The sequence below is a fragment of the Dama dama genome, chromosome 20 (assembly GCF_033118175.1).
Source record: "Dama dama isolate Ldn47 chromosome 20, ASM3311817v1, whole genome shotgun sequence".
In the NCBI taxonomy this organism is placed as follows: Eukaryota; Metazoa; Chordata; class Mammalia; order Artiodactyla; family Cervidae; genus Dama; species Dama dama.
The window spans coordinates 14436159-14451767 of record NC_083700.1 but is presented as its reverse complement, the minus strand read 5'-3'; positions in this window follow the sequence as shown (position 1 = coordinate 14451767).

Below are 15609 nucleotides of genomic sequence, written 5' to 3'. Positions count from 1 at the left end.
CCAGGGGCCTTCCTGGGGCTGGGGTTCATTCAGGGGGAAATACCCAGCTCTGGAGAGACTATTTTGATCCTTGGAAGTGGATCTCTTTTGAAGAATTGAGCAAAGACCCCAAGTCAACAGTGACAACAACTGGTTTTCCCAATTACATCTCTGCATCACTGTCATCCTCACTTTATTACCACCAGGAGCAATTTTTGCTTTGCTTTTTTTTTTTTTTCCTGTAGAGTGTGGGTCATCTCATTCCTGCCTCTCAGGTCAGTTTGGAGATAGCCTGAGATGAAGGATGCCCAGCACTTTGGAACTTGTAGGGCACCTCCTACCTTGTTCTTGTCCTCCACATTCACAGATGGGCTCCTGCCTTCCCTGAACCTCTGATCTCTCATGAGTCCAAGGAGGATATTAACAGGACAGAGCTCGTCAAGCTACAGAAGTGATCAAATAAAGTAATGCATTGCTCAGTGCCTAACATAAATATTCATCAAATAGTACCTATTTGAAAATAATCTAACATTTATTAGTTTAATTTTCAATAAAATAGTGACACAAAGAGAACAATTTGTGTTATATTCTCTGTGGAAGACAGTCCTGATGACAAAGCTCATATAACATACCTATGTTGTTAAAAATCCAAACAAATGTTTAAAGAGAAAGTCAATACCCTTTCCGCCTTTGTTTCCCACAACCGCTCTCTTCAAGGGTAACCTCTCTTGTCTTCTTACAATTAATAGTAATAGTAGCTACTGTATATTATTAAATCTACATCTGTTGGATGTTTAAAAACATGAATATTTTTTAACTAGTAAGTATAAAATTAATTCAAAGATGTATCCCAATTTCAGAAATGTTAAATGTGAAAACTGTATGTATGGGATTCTTGACACACAAGACACCATCACTCCTCTCCTCTGAACTCCACACAGCAGCAGACTTGACCTCCTTCCCAGTCTTCTCTCTGGGTCTTAGTTCAAGCTCTTTCATCTCCCTGGAGTGGTCTTTCCCCATTCCTAAGTCAGCCTATTGAAATACTGGCCCTGGCTTGAGATCTAACTCACGGCCTCACTTGTCTCTGAAGTTTTCAAGACTGTTCCTTTGACCACTCTGCTCCCATGGTTAATGATGTTGACTCCCCTCAAGAATACCTTGTCCCCCACATATATAAAGAACAGACTTTTGGACTCGGGCAGAAGATGAGGGTGGGATGATTGGAGAGAATAGCGTTGAAACATGTATATTACCATACGTGAAATAGATCACTAGTCCAAGTTTGATGCATGAAACAGGGTACTCAAAGATGGTGCGCTGGGACAACCCAGAGGGATGGGATGGGGAAGGAGGTGAGGGGGGCTTGGGGATGGGGGACACACGTACACCCATGACTGATTCATGTCAATGTATGGAAGAAACCACCACGATATTGTAAAGTAAATAGCCTCCAATTAAAATAAATAAATTACTTCTGGGAAAACCCAGAGGAATCGGGTGGAGAGGGAGGTGGGAGGGGGGATCGGGATGGGAAATACGTGTAACTCTATGGCTGATTCATATCAATGTATGACAAAACCCACTGAAATATTGTGAAGTAATTAGCCTCCAACTAATTAAAAAAAAATAATAAAATAAATAAATTACTTTTTTAAAAAGAAAAACGGTAATTCATTGATAATCTTGCTGTGTTGATTACATGTTAAAATACTATTTTATATATATGTGGTTATATAAAATGTAATATTAAAATCCAAAAAAATAAAGAGTGCCTTGTCCCAATATTCCTTCCGCTGGAAGATTACAGCCTGAGGGCAGCACTTGTATCTCCATCGCCTGTTACCTCCATGAGGCTTTAGTCCAAGTTCAGTAAATAGTTTTTTTTTTTTTTCCATTTTAATGCCACCATATTTATTTACGTGTTGAAAGGCAATACAACTGAGGAAGGGATATCTTGAGAGTTAGGAATGCAGACAAGGATATGGTCTAACAAACTGATGGGTTCTCCCAACAATTTCACAGGGTGAGTCTTGGATGATGCAGTTACACATTGTTTTAATTTAATGAAATTATTTAAAAAGGAAAGGAGAAAAGATTTGATAGACTTATCATTGTCCGGAATTTGATGGAGTAATCATTGAACACAACTAATAGGATATAAGTGGAGCATTTGGTTCACATTTAATTAAGGGTGTAAAGGTGTGTGTGTGTGTGTGTGTGTGCGCGCGCGCACGTGTGTGTGCACATAAAAGCAAGTACTTAAATAATTTAAGTGCATTTTACATAGTTTGTTATCCATGAGCCTCCTGCACCCTACAACTGAAAGAGGGCATTGAAGAAACCTGGGAAGAGTTATGTCTTAGGACTCACAATTAACCTATTAGGACTTAGAACATTAACTGGGTTGGAAAGCCTTTCCCAAAATTTTGGCTTACATTTTCTCCCTTATTCTTTGGACATTGAGGACATATCATGCAGTTAACAGTTTATTTATACATTAAGTTACAATTACTCTTAAACTTTAATTTCAAACTCTTAAATGCATCAACTGGTCTATGCAAAAATCACTTTCTAGTGATTTGCCTTTCATCATTTGAGTTGCATAATACATCTAAATGAAGACCTCTCTCTTATGTCTCACAACCCCTCCCTGAATAATTATTTCTGGCAACACTGAACACATCCACCACAGAAAGAGCAGCACACTGCAGCCAGCATCTGCCCCTGGGTAAGTCAACATTCTGACTGCTGATGAGCACATTCAAACTCACCAGGTACAAAGGCAGGAAGTGAATGCACACAAGTTGCAAACTACTGTACCTTGTTTGCGCAGCTCCTTTGTTCTGGAGAAACCTCAATTATTTGTCTCAGATTTTAAGAAAAGATTGCTTAATGCTGCAAGAGAGAAGAGGAGAAAGGAGCACAGAGTTAAGGGTAAACTTTTCTTGTATCTTTATTGAAGTGTAATTGAATTATAATATTATGTTAGTTTTGGATGTACAACACAGTGATTTGATATTTTTATAGATTATACTCCAAAGCTGTTATAAATACTGACCATATTTACTGTGACATGCATCATATTCTTGCAAATTATTAAATAACATGCCTAGTAGTTTGTGCCCTTTAATCTCCTTCCCCACCGTGTCCTTTCCCTTCCCCTCTTCTCTCTCATAACCACTAGTCTGTTCCCTACATCTGTTAGTCTGCTTCTGTTTTGTTAAATTTGTTCATTTATTTTTTTAAAGGGTGAATAGATGATCTTTCAGATAGTCACACTCTTCCAGATGCTTCAATTTCCTTAAAAATACAATCCTTGTGTGTTCATAGGCTCTGCTGGCAGGAAGACTGACTGAAATAGCCAAAACCCTAGAGTTAGTATTCTTTTGGCCAGAATAATGGAATTATTATTTTCCTAGCTATCAATTGAAGCAAACAGAGCTGTCTGTCAGGCAAAGCAAATGCATATACCTAAATTACAGAAAGTACTGTTGCCCTGATAGAATTTGAATTATACTACTAACTAGGGCTGTAAAATGTGACTTGAATTTGTATACAATGGAGGTTTTTAAATTATTTCCTAATTAGCATTTATTGTCTAAACTAATTAATCATATCTCTTCACTAGCTATTCAACTTTGTATTAATAGGATATTCTGCACAAACCGGATGAATGTTGGTGTTGCAGAACAGCAAACAATGATGTTTCCCGCTCGATACAGTACTACAGAGTGACACGTCAGTTTCAGAATTGGATATTCTTAACACTAGGTCCCAAACAGATTAAGACAAAGATTAAACTCTATTAAAGGCTATTAGAATATGAAATCTGTATTTCATATGGACAGAGGTTTTTAACATAGTACAGGAGGCGGTTACCAAAACCATCCTAAAGAGAAAGAAATACAAGAAGGCAAAGTAATCATCTGAGGAGGCTTTCCAAATAGCTGAGGGAAGAAGAGACATGAAAGGCAAAGGAATAAAGGAAAGATATATCCAACTGAATGCAGAGATCCAGAGAATACCAAGGAGAGATAAGAAGACCTTCTTAAATGCACAGTGCAAAGAAAGAGGGGAAAACAATGGAGTGGGAAAGACTAGTGATCTCTTCAAGAAAATAGGGATATATCAAGGGAACATTGCTTGCAAGGATGGGCACGATTAAGGACTGAAATCCTGCTTGGAGAATCCATGCAGGGATACTGGAGTGGGTTTCTATGCCCTCCTCCAGGGGCTCTTTCTGACTCAGGGATTGAATCTGCTTCTTCCGTGGCTCCTACATTACAGGCAGATTCTTTACCACTGAGCCACCAATGAAGCCCTATATGCAGAGTGCATCATAAAATATATTTGGCTGAATGAATCACAAGCTGGAATAAAAATTGCCATAAGAAATATCAACAGACTATCTAACAGAAGCAGAAGATATTAAGAAGAGGTGGCAAAAATACACAGAAGAACTATACCAAAATTGTCTTAATGACTGAGATAACCATGATGGTGTGGTCACTCACCTAGAGCCAGACATCCTGGAGTGGGCCTTAGGAAGAATTGCTATGAACAAAATTAGTAAATGTGATGAAATTTTAGCTGAGCTATTTAAAATCCTAAAAGATGATACTGTTAAATTACTGCATTCAGTATGTCAGCAAATTTAGAAAACTCAGCAGTCCCCACAGGACTGTAAAAGTTCAGTTTTCATTCCAATCCCAAAGAAAGACAATACCAAAGAATGTTCAAACTACTGTACTAGTACTCTCATTTCACATGCCAGCAAAGTTATGCTCAAAATCCTTCAAGCTAGGCTTCAGCAGTACATGCACTGAAGACTTCCAGATATACAAGCTGGGTTTTGAAGAGACAGAGGAACCAGAGATCAAATTGCCAACCTTCATTGGATCACAGAGAAAACAAGGGAATTCCAGAAAAACAACTATTTCTGCTTCATTGACTACACTAAATCCTATGACTGTGTGGATCTCAGCAAACTCTTAAAGAGATGGAAATATCAGACTACCTTGCCAGTTTCCTGAAAAACCTATATGCAGGTCAAGAAGCAACAGATAGAATTGCAGATGGAACAACTGACTGATTCAAAATTGGGAAAGGAGTGCAAGGCTGTACATTGTCACTCTAGATATTTAACTTATCTGTAGAGTTCATACGTGCTAAGTCACTTCAGTCATGTTTGACTCTTTTTGACCCTATGGTCTGTAGCCCACCAGGCTCCTCTGTCCATGGGATTTTCCAGGCAGGAATACTGGAGTGGGTTTCCATGCCCTTCTCCAGGCGATCTTCCTAACCCAGGGATAGAATCTGCATTTCCTGTGGCTCCTGCACTACAGGCAGATTCTTTACTGCTGAGCCACCAACGAAGCCCTCTATGCAGAGTACATCATGCAAAATGTTTGGCTGAATGAAATCACAAGCTGGAATCAAAGTTGCCATAAGAAATATCAACAACCTCAGATATACAGATGATTCCAGTCCAATGACAGGAAGTGAAGAGGAACTAAAGAGCCTCTTAATGAAGATGAAAGAGGAGAGTGAAAAAGCTGGCTTGTAACTCAACTTTCAAAAAACAAAGATCATGGCATCCAGTCCCATCACTTCTGGCAAATACAAGGGGAAAAACTGAAAGCAGTGGCAGATTTTATTTTCATGGGCTCCAAAATCACTGAGGACAGTGACTGTAGCCATGAAATTAAATGACTCTTGCTCCTTGGAAGGAAAGCTGTGACAAACCTAGATAGCATATTAAAAAACAGAGATACCCACCTGTTGGTGGGAATGCAAACTAGTACAGCCACTATGGAGAAGAGTGTGGAGATTCCTTAAAAAACTGGAAATAGAACTGCCATATCACCCAGCAATCCCATTGCTGGGCAACACACCAAGGAAAACAGAATTGAAAGAGACACATGTACCCCAATGTTCATCGCAGCAGCCTAGATATCCATCAGCAGATGAGTGGATAAGAAAGTTGTGGTACATATACAGAATGGGATATTACTCAGCTATTAAAAAGAACACATTTGAGTCAATTCTGATGAGGTGGATGAAACTGGAGCCTTTTATACAGAGTGAAGTAAGTCAGAAAGAAAAACACCAATACAGTATATTAACACATATATATGAAATTTACGAAGATGGTAATGACAACCCTACATATGAGGCAGAAAAAGAGACACAGATATAAAGAATAGACTTTTGGACTCTGTGGGAGGAGGTGAGGGTGGGATGATTTGAGAGAGTAGCATTGAAACATATATATTACCATATGTGAAACAGATCACCAGTCCAAGTTTGATGCAGGAAACAGGGCATTCAAAGCCAGTGCACTGGGACAACTCAGAGGAATGGGATGGGGAAGGAGGTGGGAGGGGGTTTTGGGACCATGGGACACAAATACACCCATGGTTGATTCATGTCAATGTATGGCAAAAACCACCTCAGTATTGTAAATAATTAGCATCCAATTAAAATAAATTAATTAAACAAACAAAGCAGAGATATCACTTTGTTGACAAAGGTCCATATTGTTAACGCTGTGGTTTTTCAAGTAGTTATGTATGGATGTGAGAGTTGGACCATAAAGAAGGTTGAGTGCTGAAGAATTGATGCTTTCAAATTGTGGAGTTGGGGAAGACTCTTGAGAGTCCCCTGAAATGCGAGGAGATCAAACCAGTCAATCCTAAAGGAAATCAACCCTGACTATTCATTTGAAGGACTGATGCTGAAACTAAAGTGCTGATACTTTGGCTATCTGATGCAAAGAGCTGACTCATTGGAAAAGAGCTTGATGCTGGGAAAGATTGAAGGCAAATTGAGAAGGTGGTGGCATAGGATGATAGTTTGATAGCATTAACGACTCAATTCAGTTCAGTTCAGTTGCTCAGTCGTGTCCGACTCTTTGTGACCCCATGAACCGCAGCACACCAGGCCTCCCTGTCCATCACCAACTCCCAGAGTCCACCCAACCCATGTCCATTGAGTCAGTGATGCCATCCAACTATCTCATTTTCTGTTGTCCCCTTCTCCTCCTGCCTTCAATCTTTCCCAGCATCAGGATCTTTTCCAATGAGTCAGCTCTTAGCATCAGGTGGCCGAAGTATTGGAGTTACAGCTTCAACATCAGTCCTTCCAATGAACACCCAGTACTGATCTCCTTTAGGATGGACTGGTCGGATCTCTTTGCAGTCCAAGGGACTCTCAAGAGTCTTCCTCAACCACAGTTCAAAAGCATCAGTTCTTCAGCGCTCAGCTTTCTTCACAGTCCAACTCTTACATCCATACATGACCACTTGAAAAACCTTAGCCTTGACTAGATGGACCTTTGTTGACAAAATAATGTCTCTGCTTTTTTAATATGCTATCTAGGTTGGTCATAATGTTCCTTCCAAGGAGTAAGCGTCTTTTAATTTCATGACTGCAATCACCATCTGCAGTGATTTTGGAGACCAGAAAAATAGTCAGTCACTGTTTCCAGTGTTTCCCCATCTATTTGCCATGAGGTGATGGGATCGGATGCCATGATCTTAGTTTTCTGAATGTTGAGCTTTAAGCCAACTTTTTCACTCTTCTCTTTCACTTTCATCAAGAGGCTCTTTAGTTCCTCTTCACTTTCTGCCATAAGGGTGGTGTCATCTGCATATCTGAGGTTATTGATATTTCTCCCGGCAATCTTGATTCCAGCTTGTGCTTCTTCCAGCCCAGCATTTCTCATGATGTACTCTGCATACAAGTTAAATAAACAGGGTGACAATATACAGCCTTGATGTACTCCTTTTCCTATTTGGAACCAGTCTGTTGTCCCATGTGCAGTTCTAACTGTTGCTTCCTGACCTGCATACAGGTTTCTGAAGAGGCAGGTCAGGTGGTCTGGTATTCCCATCTCCTTCAGAATTTTCCACAGTTTATTGTGATCCACACAGTCAAAGGCTTTGGCATAGTCCATAAAGCAGAAATAGATGTTTTTCTGGAACTCTCTTGTTTTTTCAATGATCCAGTGGATGTTGACAATTTGATCTCTGGTTCCTCTGCCTTTTCTAAAACCAGTTTGAACATCTGGAAGTTCCTGATTCATATATCTCTGAAGCCTGGCTTGGAGAATTTTAAGCATAACTTTACTAGCATGTGAGATGAGTGCAGTTGTATGGTAGTTTGAGCATTCTTTGGCATTGTCTTTCTTTGGGGTTGGAATGAAAACTGACTTTTTCCAGTCCTGTGGCCACTGCTGAGTTTTCCAAATTTGCTGGCATATTGAGTGCAGCACTTTCACAGCATCATATTTCAGGATTTGAAATAGTTCAACTGGAATTCCATCACCTCCACTAGCTTTGTTCGTAGTGATGCTTCCAGGATGCACTTTATGCTCCAGGATGTCTGGCTCTAGGTGAGTGATTACCAACTCAACAGACATGAATTTGAGCAAACTCTGGAAGATAGTGGAGGATAGGGAAGCCTGGTGTGCTGCAGTCCATGGGGTCACATACAGTCAGACACAACTTAGTGACTGAACAATGACAACACATCATTGCATATTGTCTATAATGAATTACTAAATTAATGTACAGTGTTAATGATAAGGGAAATCATGTGTATGGGATATGAGGACTCTATTATCTTCATAACTTTTCTGTTATATAAGAGTAAAATGCTTCTAGAAAATAAGTCTATTAGCAGCTGGTTGGGAGGGGAGTTTGAGGGAGAATGGTTACAGGTATAGGTATGGCTGAGTCCCTTTTCTGTTCACCTATAACTATGACAATACTGTTACTTGACTATACTTCAATATAAAATAAAATGTTTAAAGATAAAAATTTAAAAAAAGCTAAAGCCATATCTTTAGAAAACAATAATCTGCTTTAGAGAGAGATCATTTCTCATTTAAATTTGTAACTCTCAAACATCCAGTACATGCCCAATAAATGTAGATTAAATTGAAAAAATGTTAATAGAAGTTTTAATTTTTAGTTTTTAAAAATCTTTATTTTGTATTGCAGTATAGACAATTAAAAATGTTGCGATAATCTCAGGTGGACAGCAAAGGGAGTCTGCCATACATATATGTAACCATTCTCCCCCAAACTCTCCTCCCATCCCATGTGCCATGTAACTTTGAGCAGAGTTCCCTGTGCTACAACAGGTCCTTATTGGTTATCCCTTTTTAACATAGCAGTGTTTACAGGTTAGTCCCAAACTCTTTAACTATCCCTTCTTCCCTTCACCCCTGGTAACCACAAGTTCATTCTCTAAGTCTATGAATCTGTTTCTATTTTATAAATAAATCCATCTGCATCATTTTTTAGATTCCACATATAAGCAATATCATATATTTGTCCTTCTCTGTCTGACTTACTTCACTCAGTATCATTATAGGTACCTCCATGTCACTGCAAATGCCATTATTTCATCCTTTATAATGACTGAGTGATACCCCAATGTTCATTGCAGCACTGTTCACAATAGCCAGGACATGGAAGCTACCTAAATGTTCATCAACAGATAAATGGATAAAAAGGATGTGGTTCATACAATGAAATATTACTCAGGCAATTTCATTACTTTGCATGTGTCTATCCAGTTTTCCCAACATCATTTATTGAAGAGACTGTTCTTTCCCCATTGACCCCTTTGTCATAAAATAGTTGACCATTTATGTGTTGGTTTATTTCTGTGCTCTTTGTTTTGTTCCATTGATTTATGTACTTGTTTCTACTATGATAGTATACTGTTTTGACCACTATAGCTTTGCAATATTATTTGAAATCAGGGGGCATGATGGTCCCAGCTTTTTTCTTCTATCTCAAAGTTGCTTTAGTTATTTGAGGTCTTTTGTGATTCCATACAAATTTGAGGATTGTTTCTGAAAAAAGCTATTGGAAGGTTGGTAAAGATTGCATTGACTCTGTAGGTTGCTTTAAATAGTATGAACATTGTAGCAATGTTAATTCTTCCAATCGATAAAAGTGGAATACTTTTAAATGTATTTGTGTCTTCAGTTTATTTCATCAATATCTTACAGTTTTCAGTGTACAGGTGCTCCCATTCCTTAGTTAAACTTATTCATAGGTATTTTATTCTTTTGATGCAATAGTGAATGGGATTTCTTTCTTAATTTCTCTTTCTGATATGTACAGAAACACAACAGATTTTTGTATATTGATTTACTACCTGATAACTTTAATAAATTTGTTTATTAGTCCAACTATTTTTTTTTGGTGGAATCTTTAGGGTTTTCTATATATAACATCATGTCATCTTTAAATAATGACTGTTTTACTTCTTATTTTCTGATCTGGTTGCCTTTCTTTCTGTTCATTGCCTAATTGCAAGCCTTCGGCTTTTCATTATTGAGTGTGATGTTAGCTGTGGGCTTGGTATCCATGGCTTTTATTATTAATACCTCGAGGTACTTTTCCTCTGTACCCATTCTGTTAAGATATTTTCATAAATAAATGTTGAATTTTGCCACTTTTCCTGTATCTATTGAAATGATCATACAATTTTTATCCTGCATTTTATTCATGTTCTATATCACACTGATTGATTTGTGGATACTGAAACATTCTTCCATTCCTGGGATAAATGCCACCTGATCATGATATGTGATCTTTTTGTTGTATTGCTGAGTATAGCATGGTAGTATTTATTCTGTTGAGGAGTTTCACACCTCTGTTTATCAGGGATATTGGTCTGTAATTTTTTCTTGTGTCCATAACTGGTTTTTGTATCATGGTAATGTTACATAAAATGAGTTACATATGTAACTCATTTATGAGTACATAAAATGAGTTTTAGAAGTGTTCCCTTCTCTTCTATTTTTTGGTAATGTAAGCAAATGAGGGTGTTAGTTCTTTAAATATTTGGTAGAATTTACCAGTGAAACCATCTGGTCTTGGACTTTTGTTTTTGGAAGTAGTTTGGATACTGATCCTATTTCATAACTCATTATTGTTCTATTCAGAATTTTTACTTCTTCATGATTCAATCTTGGTAGGGTATGTATTTCATGGGTTAGGAGGGAAGGAGGAAGGTTTTCCAATAAAGGGAGTGTAGTGGAGCCAAGATGCAGAAGTTATTGTGGGCATTGTGTACTTGGATGTACAACGGCCATTTGCCAGAACCTGAAACTGGACTGGGGACTTTGCTGCTGCTGGGAATTGTGTCAGGAAGGATGATGATGGAAGCAGCTTGGACCTCAATAAAGAACTACAGGATCTGTTCCTCTGAAAGTTGATGAGAACCGAAAATAACAAGAGACTGATGGAGAAGGTGCCTGAAGCTCAGCAATGGCTCCAAACAACCAACAAATGCTCTTCTGACAAGTGAAACATTTTAACTGAAGCCATGATTGTGATGTAACACCTCACACTACATGGGAAAAGGCAGTGAGTGGTGGTGGTAGGGATCTAGGAAAGTGAGGCATCAGCCTGTTGGACTAGCTGTGTGAGGGTAGTGGTAGTGAAGTCTATTGGTAGGTTCTGAGTGACCACCAAGCTAGTGGCAATGACCCTCAATATTAGTAGCGAGACACTAAGAGCACTGTGCTGACATTTCTCTAAAATGTGGTCAAGGCTGTGGTCAGAGACAGGTGCTGGGTAAATAAAACTATTTACAAACTCATCTTTGTAAATAAAGAGGCATCATCAAGGGCTAAGAAAGGTCAGTAATAGAAGATTTTATAAATGTACATATATGCTGGCAGTCTGATTTTTTTTCATGGAATGTTATTCTAGAAATCTTTTCAACTAGTATCTATAGTGCTTCCTGATATTTACACAGAAGTACAGTATCCCACCATAGGAACATTCCATGGAACAATTAAGCTGTCCCTACTCAGAAAACTTGGAGAAGGCAGTGGCATCCCACTCCAGTACTCTTGCCTGGGAAATCCCATGGGCGGAGGAGCCTGGTGGGCTGCAGTCATGGGGTCGCTAAGAGTGGGACACGACTGAGTGACTTCACTTTCATGCTTTGAAGAAGGAAATGGCAACCCACCCCAGTGTTCTTGACTGGAGAATCCCAGGGACAGGGGAGCCTGGTGGGCTGCCGTCTATGGGGTCGCACAGAGTCAGACATGACTGAAATGACTTAGCATCAGCAGCAGCACTGAGAAAACTTTGGCTTCCCTGGTGAAGTAGCAGTAAAGAATCCACTTACAATGCAGGAGACACGGGTTCAATCTCTGGATCAGGAAGATCACCTGCAGAATAAAATGGCAGCCCACTTCAGTACTATTCTTGTCTGGGAAATCCCAGGGACAGAAGGGCCTGGAAAGCTATAGTCAGTGGGGTCTCAAAAGAGTCAGACATTACTTAGTAATTAAACAATAACAATAACAACTTACAAATCTTTAGATCAGCTTCTATCATTTGTTCTCAGAAACAATTCAGCAATCAATAATCCTGTATGATTGCCAACCATGGGACAAAGTTTTATAGATAGGAAATGCAAAGCAGAGGAAGTAGGATTTTGACTCTGTTGTTGTTTTTGCTCAGTCACTAAGGCATGTCTGACTCTATGCAACCCTGTGGACTGTAGCAGGCCAGGCTACCCTGACCTTCACTATCTCCTGGAGTTTACTCAAATTCATGTCCATTAGTTTGGTGATGCCATCCAACTGTCTTATTCTCTGCCACCCCACTCTCTTCTTGCCCTCAATCTTCCCCAGCATCAAAGTCTTTCCAATGAGTTGGTGTTTGCATCAGGTGGCCAAAGAATTGGAGTTTCAGCTTCAGCATCAATCCTTCCAATGAATATTCAGAGTTGATTTCCTTTAATTGACTGGTTTGATCTCTTTGCTGTCCAACAGACTCTCGAGTCTTCCCCAGCACCACACTCTGAAAGCATCATTTCTTCAGAACACAACCTTTTAATGCTCCAGCACTCACACCCATACGTGACTACTGGAAAAGCCATAGCTTTGACTATAAGGATGTTTGTCAGCAAAGTGATGTCTCTGCTTTTTAATACACTGCCTAGGTTTGTCGTAGCTTTTTTTCAGGGAACAAGCATCTTTTAATTACATGGCTGCAGTCACAGTCTGCACTGATTTTGGAGCCCAAGGAAATAAAAATTGCCAGTTTCCATTTTTTTCCCCATCTGTATGCCATGAAGTGATGGGACTGTATGCCATGATCCTAGTTTTTTGAGTGCTGAATTTCAAGCCAGGTTTTTCACTTTCCTCCTCCACCTTCATCAAGAGGCTCTTTAGTTCCTCTTAAATTTCTGCCATTAGGGTGGTCTCATCTGCATATCTGAGTTTGTTGATATTTCTTATGGCAGTCTTGATTCCAGCTTGTGATTTATCCAGCTCAGCATTTTGCATGATGCATCCTGAAAATACGTTAAATAAGGAGGGTGATAAAATACTGCCTTAATGTACTCCTGTCCCAATTTTGAACCAGTCGGTTGTTCCATATCTGGTTCTAACTCTTTTTCTTAACCTGCATACAGGTTTCTCAGAAGGCAGGTGAGGTGGTCTGGTATTCCCATCTCTTTAAGAATTTTCTACAGTTTGTTGTGATCCACACAAGCAAAGGTTTTGGCATGGTCAATGAAGCAGAAGTAGATATTTTTTGGAATTCCCCTGTTTTCTCTATGATCCAATGGATGTTGACAATTTGATCTCTGGTTCCTCTGCCTTTTCTAAATGCAACTTGTACATCTGAAAGTTCTCAGTTCATGTATTGTTGAAGTCTAGCTTGAAGGATTTTGAGCTGTATCTTGCTAGCATGTGAAATGAGAACAACTGTATGGTAGTTTGACCATTCTTTGGCATTGCCCTTGTTTGGGATTGGAAAGAAATCTGATCTTTACTAGTCCTGTGGCCACTGCTGAGTTTTCTTTCCCTCAGTCTTCCCCAGCATCAAGGTCTTTTCCAATGAGTGGGTGTTTGCATCAGGTGGCCAAAGAATTGGAGTTTCAGCTTCAGCATCAATCCTTCCAATGAATATTCAGGGAATATTCAATACCAAATTTGCTGGTATTGAGTACAGCACTTTGACTCTTTGGGTGTTGCCAAATTTTGTCCCCATGGGTTCTACCACTTTGTGTCACTCCCAGCAGAGTTCCAGAGTGACTGTTTTTCTACACGTTTTTTAAACTTTTGTGATTTTGAGCCAAATGGTCTGGCTCCAGAGTCCACACTTTTAATCACTAGGCTATCACAACTCCAAAGAATAATGACAAGATGCTTACTATTTTTCTCAGTGCTAGGGATACAGAAGAGAATAAGATGAATAAATTCCCAGCTCTCAAGAACTCACATCATAAGGGGAATAATGGAAATCAACAAATGATGAAATAGATATGCAAGGTCAGGTGGTGACAAGTGTGTGAAGACAGAACAAGTAGAACTCTATAAGGAAGACCTCTTTGGGCAAGTGGTATTTTGACAGACCTGAGTGACTGTGAGTGAGAGCCATTTTAGTAGGTGGAAGGACATTCTGGGACGAGAATATGCATGTGCCAGTGCCTTGAGCTGGGAGCCTGTGTGAAGCACTGGAGGTACAGACATATGGCGTGTGATGCTGGAGGGAAGTGATGGCTAGAACCTGGAGAGATGAGGTGGTAAAAGTGGCCAGGGGAAAAATGGCATTGGCCTGGAAGGATAAGATCAGGGCTTGAATTTCTTTCCAAGTGGGAGGGCTAACAGCAGAGTGTTTTGAGAGGAACAAGACATGACAGTAGTTTAAAGGTCCACTCTGGTTGTGTGTGCAGTGCAGCAAGTGTGCAGTCTGGGCATGTGTTGCAAGGCCCCAGCAATTCTAGATAAAAGTGAAAACAGTGGACGTGGTGAGAAGGGGGTGGATCCATGAAATATTATGGAGAGGTAGCAGGATTTACTGATGGTTCAGACACGAATCTGAGCAAAAGATGAATAAGGATTTTGGCCTGAGCACCATGGAAAATGAGGCACCATGTCCTGAGACAGGGACCACCAGGGAAGAAGCAGGCTTGAGGGTCAGGCATGAAATTTGAGTTAGAGATGCAGTGGGAACTTCACGTGGGACTCTCAAGTAGGCAATTTTACACATGAGTCTGGAATTCAGAAAAAGGTTTGTGTAAACAGGCAAGTGGCCCAGGCAGCTAGGTCTGGGCTTCAGAAGGTCATAGTCAGGAAGAGGAGGCTGAGAAGGAGTGGCCAGTGATGCAGGGTGAAAGTCAGGAGACTCTGGTGTCCAGCAATCCAGGTAAAGGTTTCTTGAAAAAAGAAACTGCCAAAAGTCAGTAAGGTGAAGACAGCCCACTGGGATTGTCCACATGGAGCTCATGGCCACCAGAATCTATAGGCCTCAGCTTAGTCATCCTTCCTCAGAGGGGCCTCGCTGCCCCTTCAGTGCCCCCCTCCCCTCCTAGCACACTGTACTGTTTTGGGTGGAGGACCACTGAAGAAAGTGCTGTTTTCACCGTATCACATCAAGGGTACATGTTACCAACATGACGTACCGTGGAGGATGCTGACCTTCATCACCTGGCTGAAGGGAGTGTTCCCCAGGCTCATCCACTGTGAAGTTACTTCTTCCCTTTCTCCATACTTTTCATGAAAAGGTTTGGGGTCACAGCAATCTTCCCACAAAAGAGTGTTTTAATTGGGTAGGAAGTTTCAAAATGAGGGAG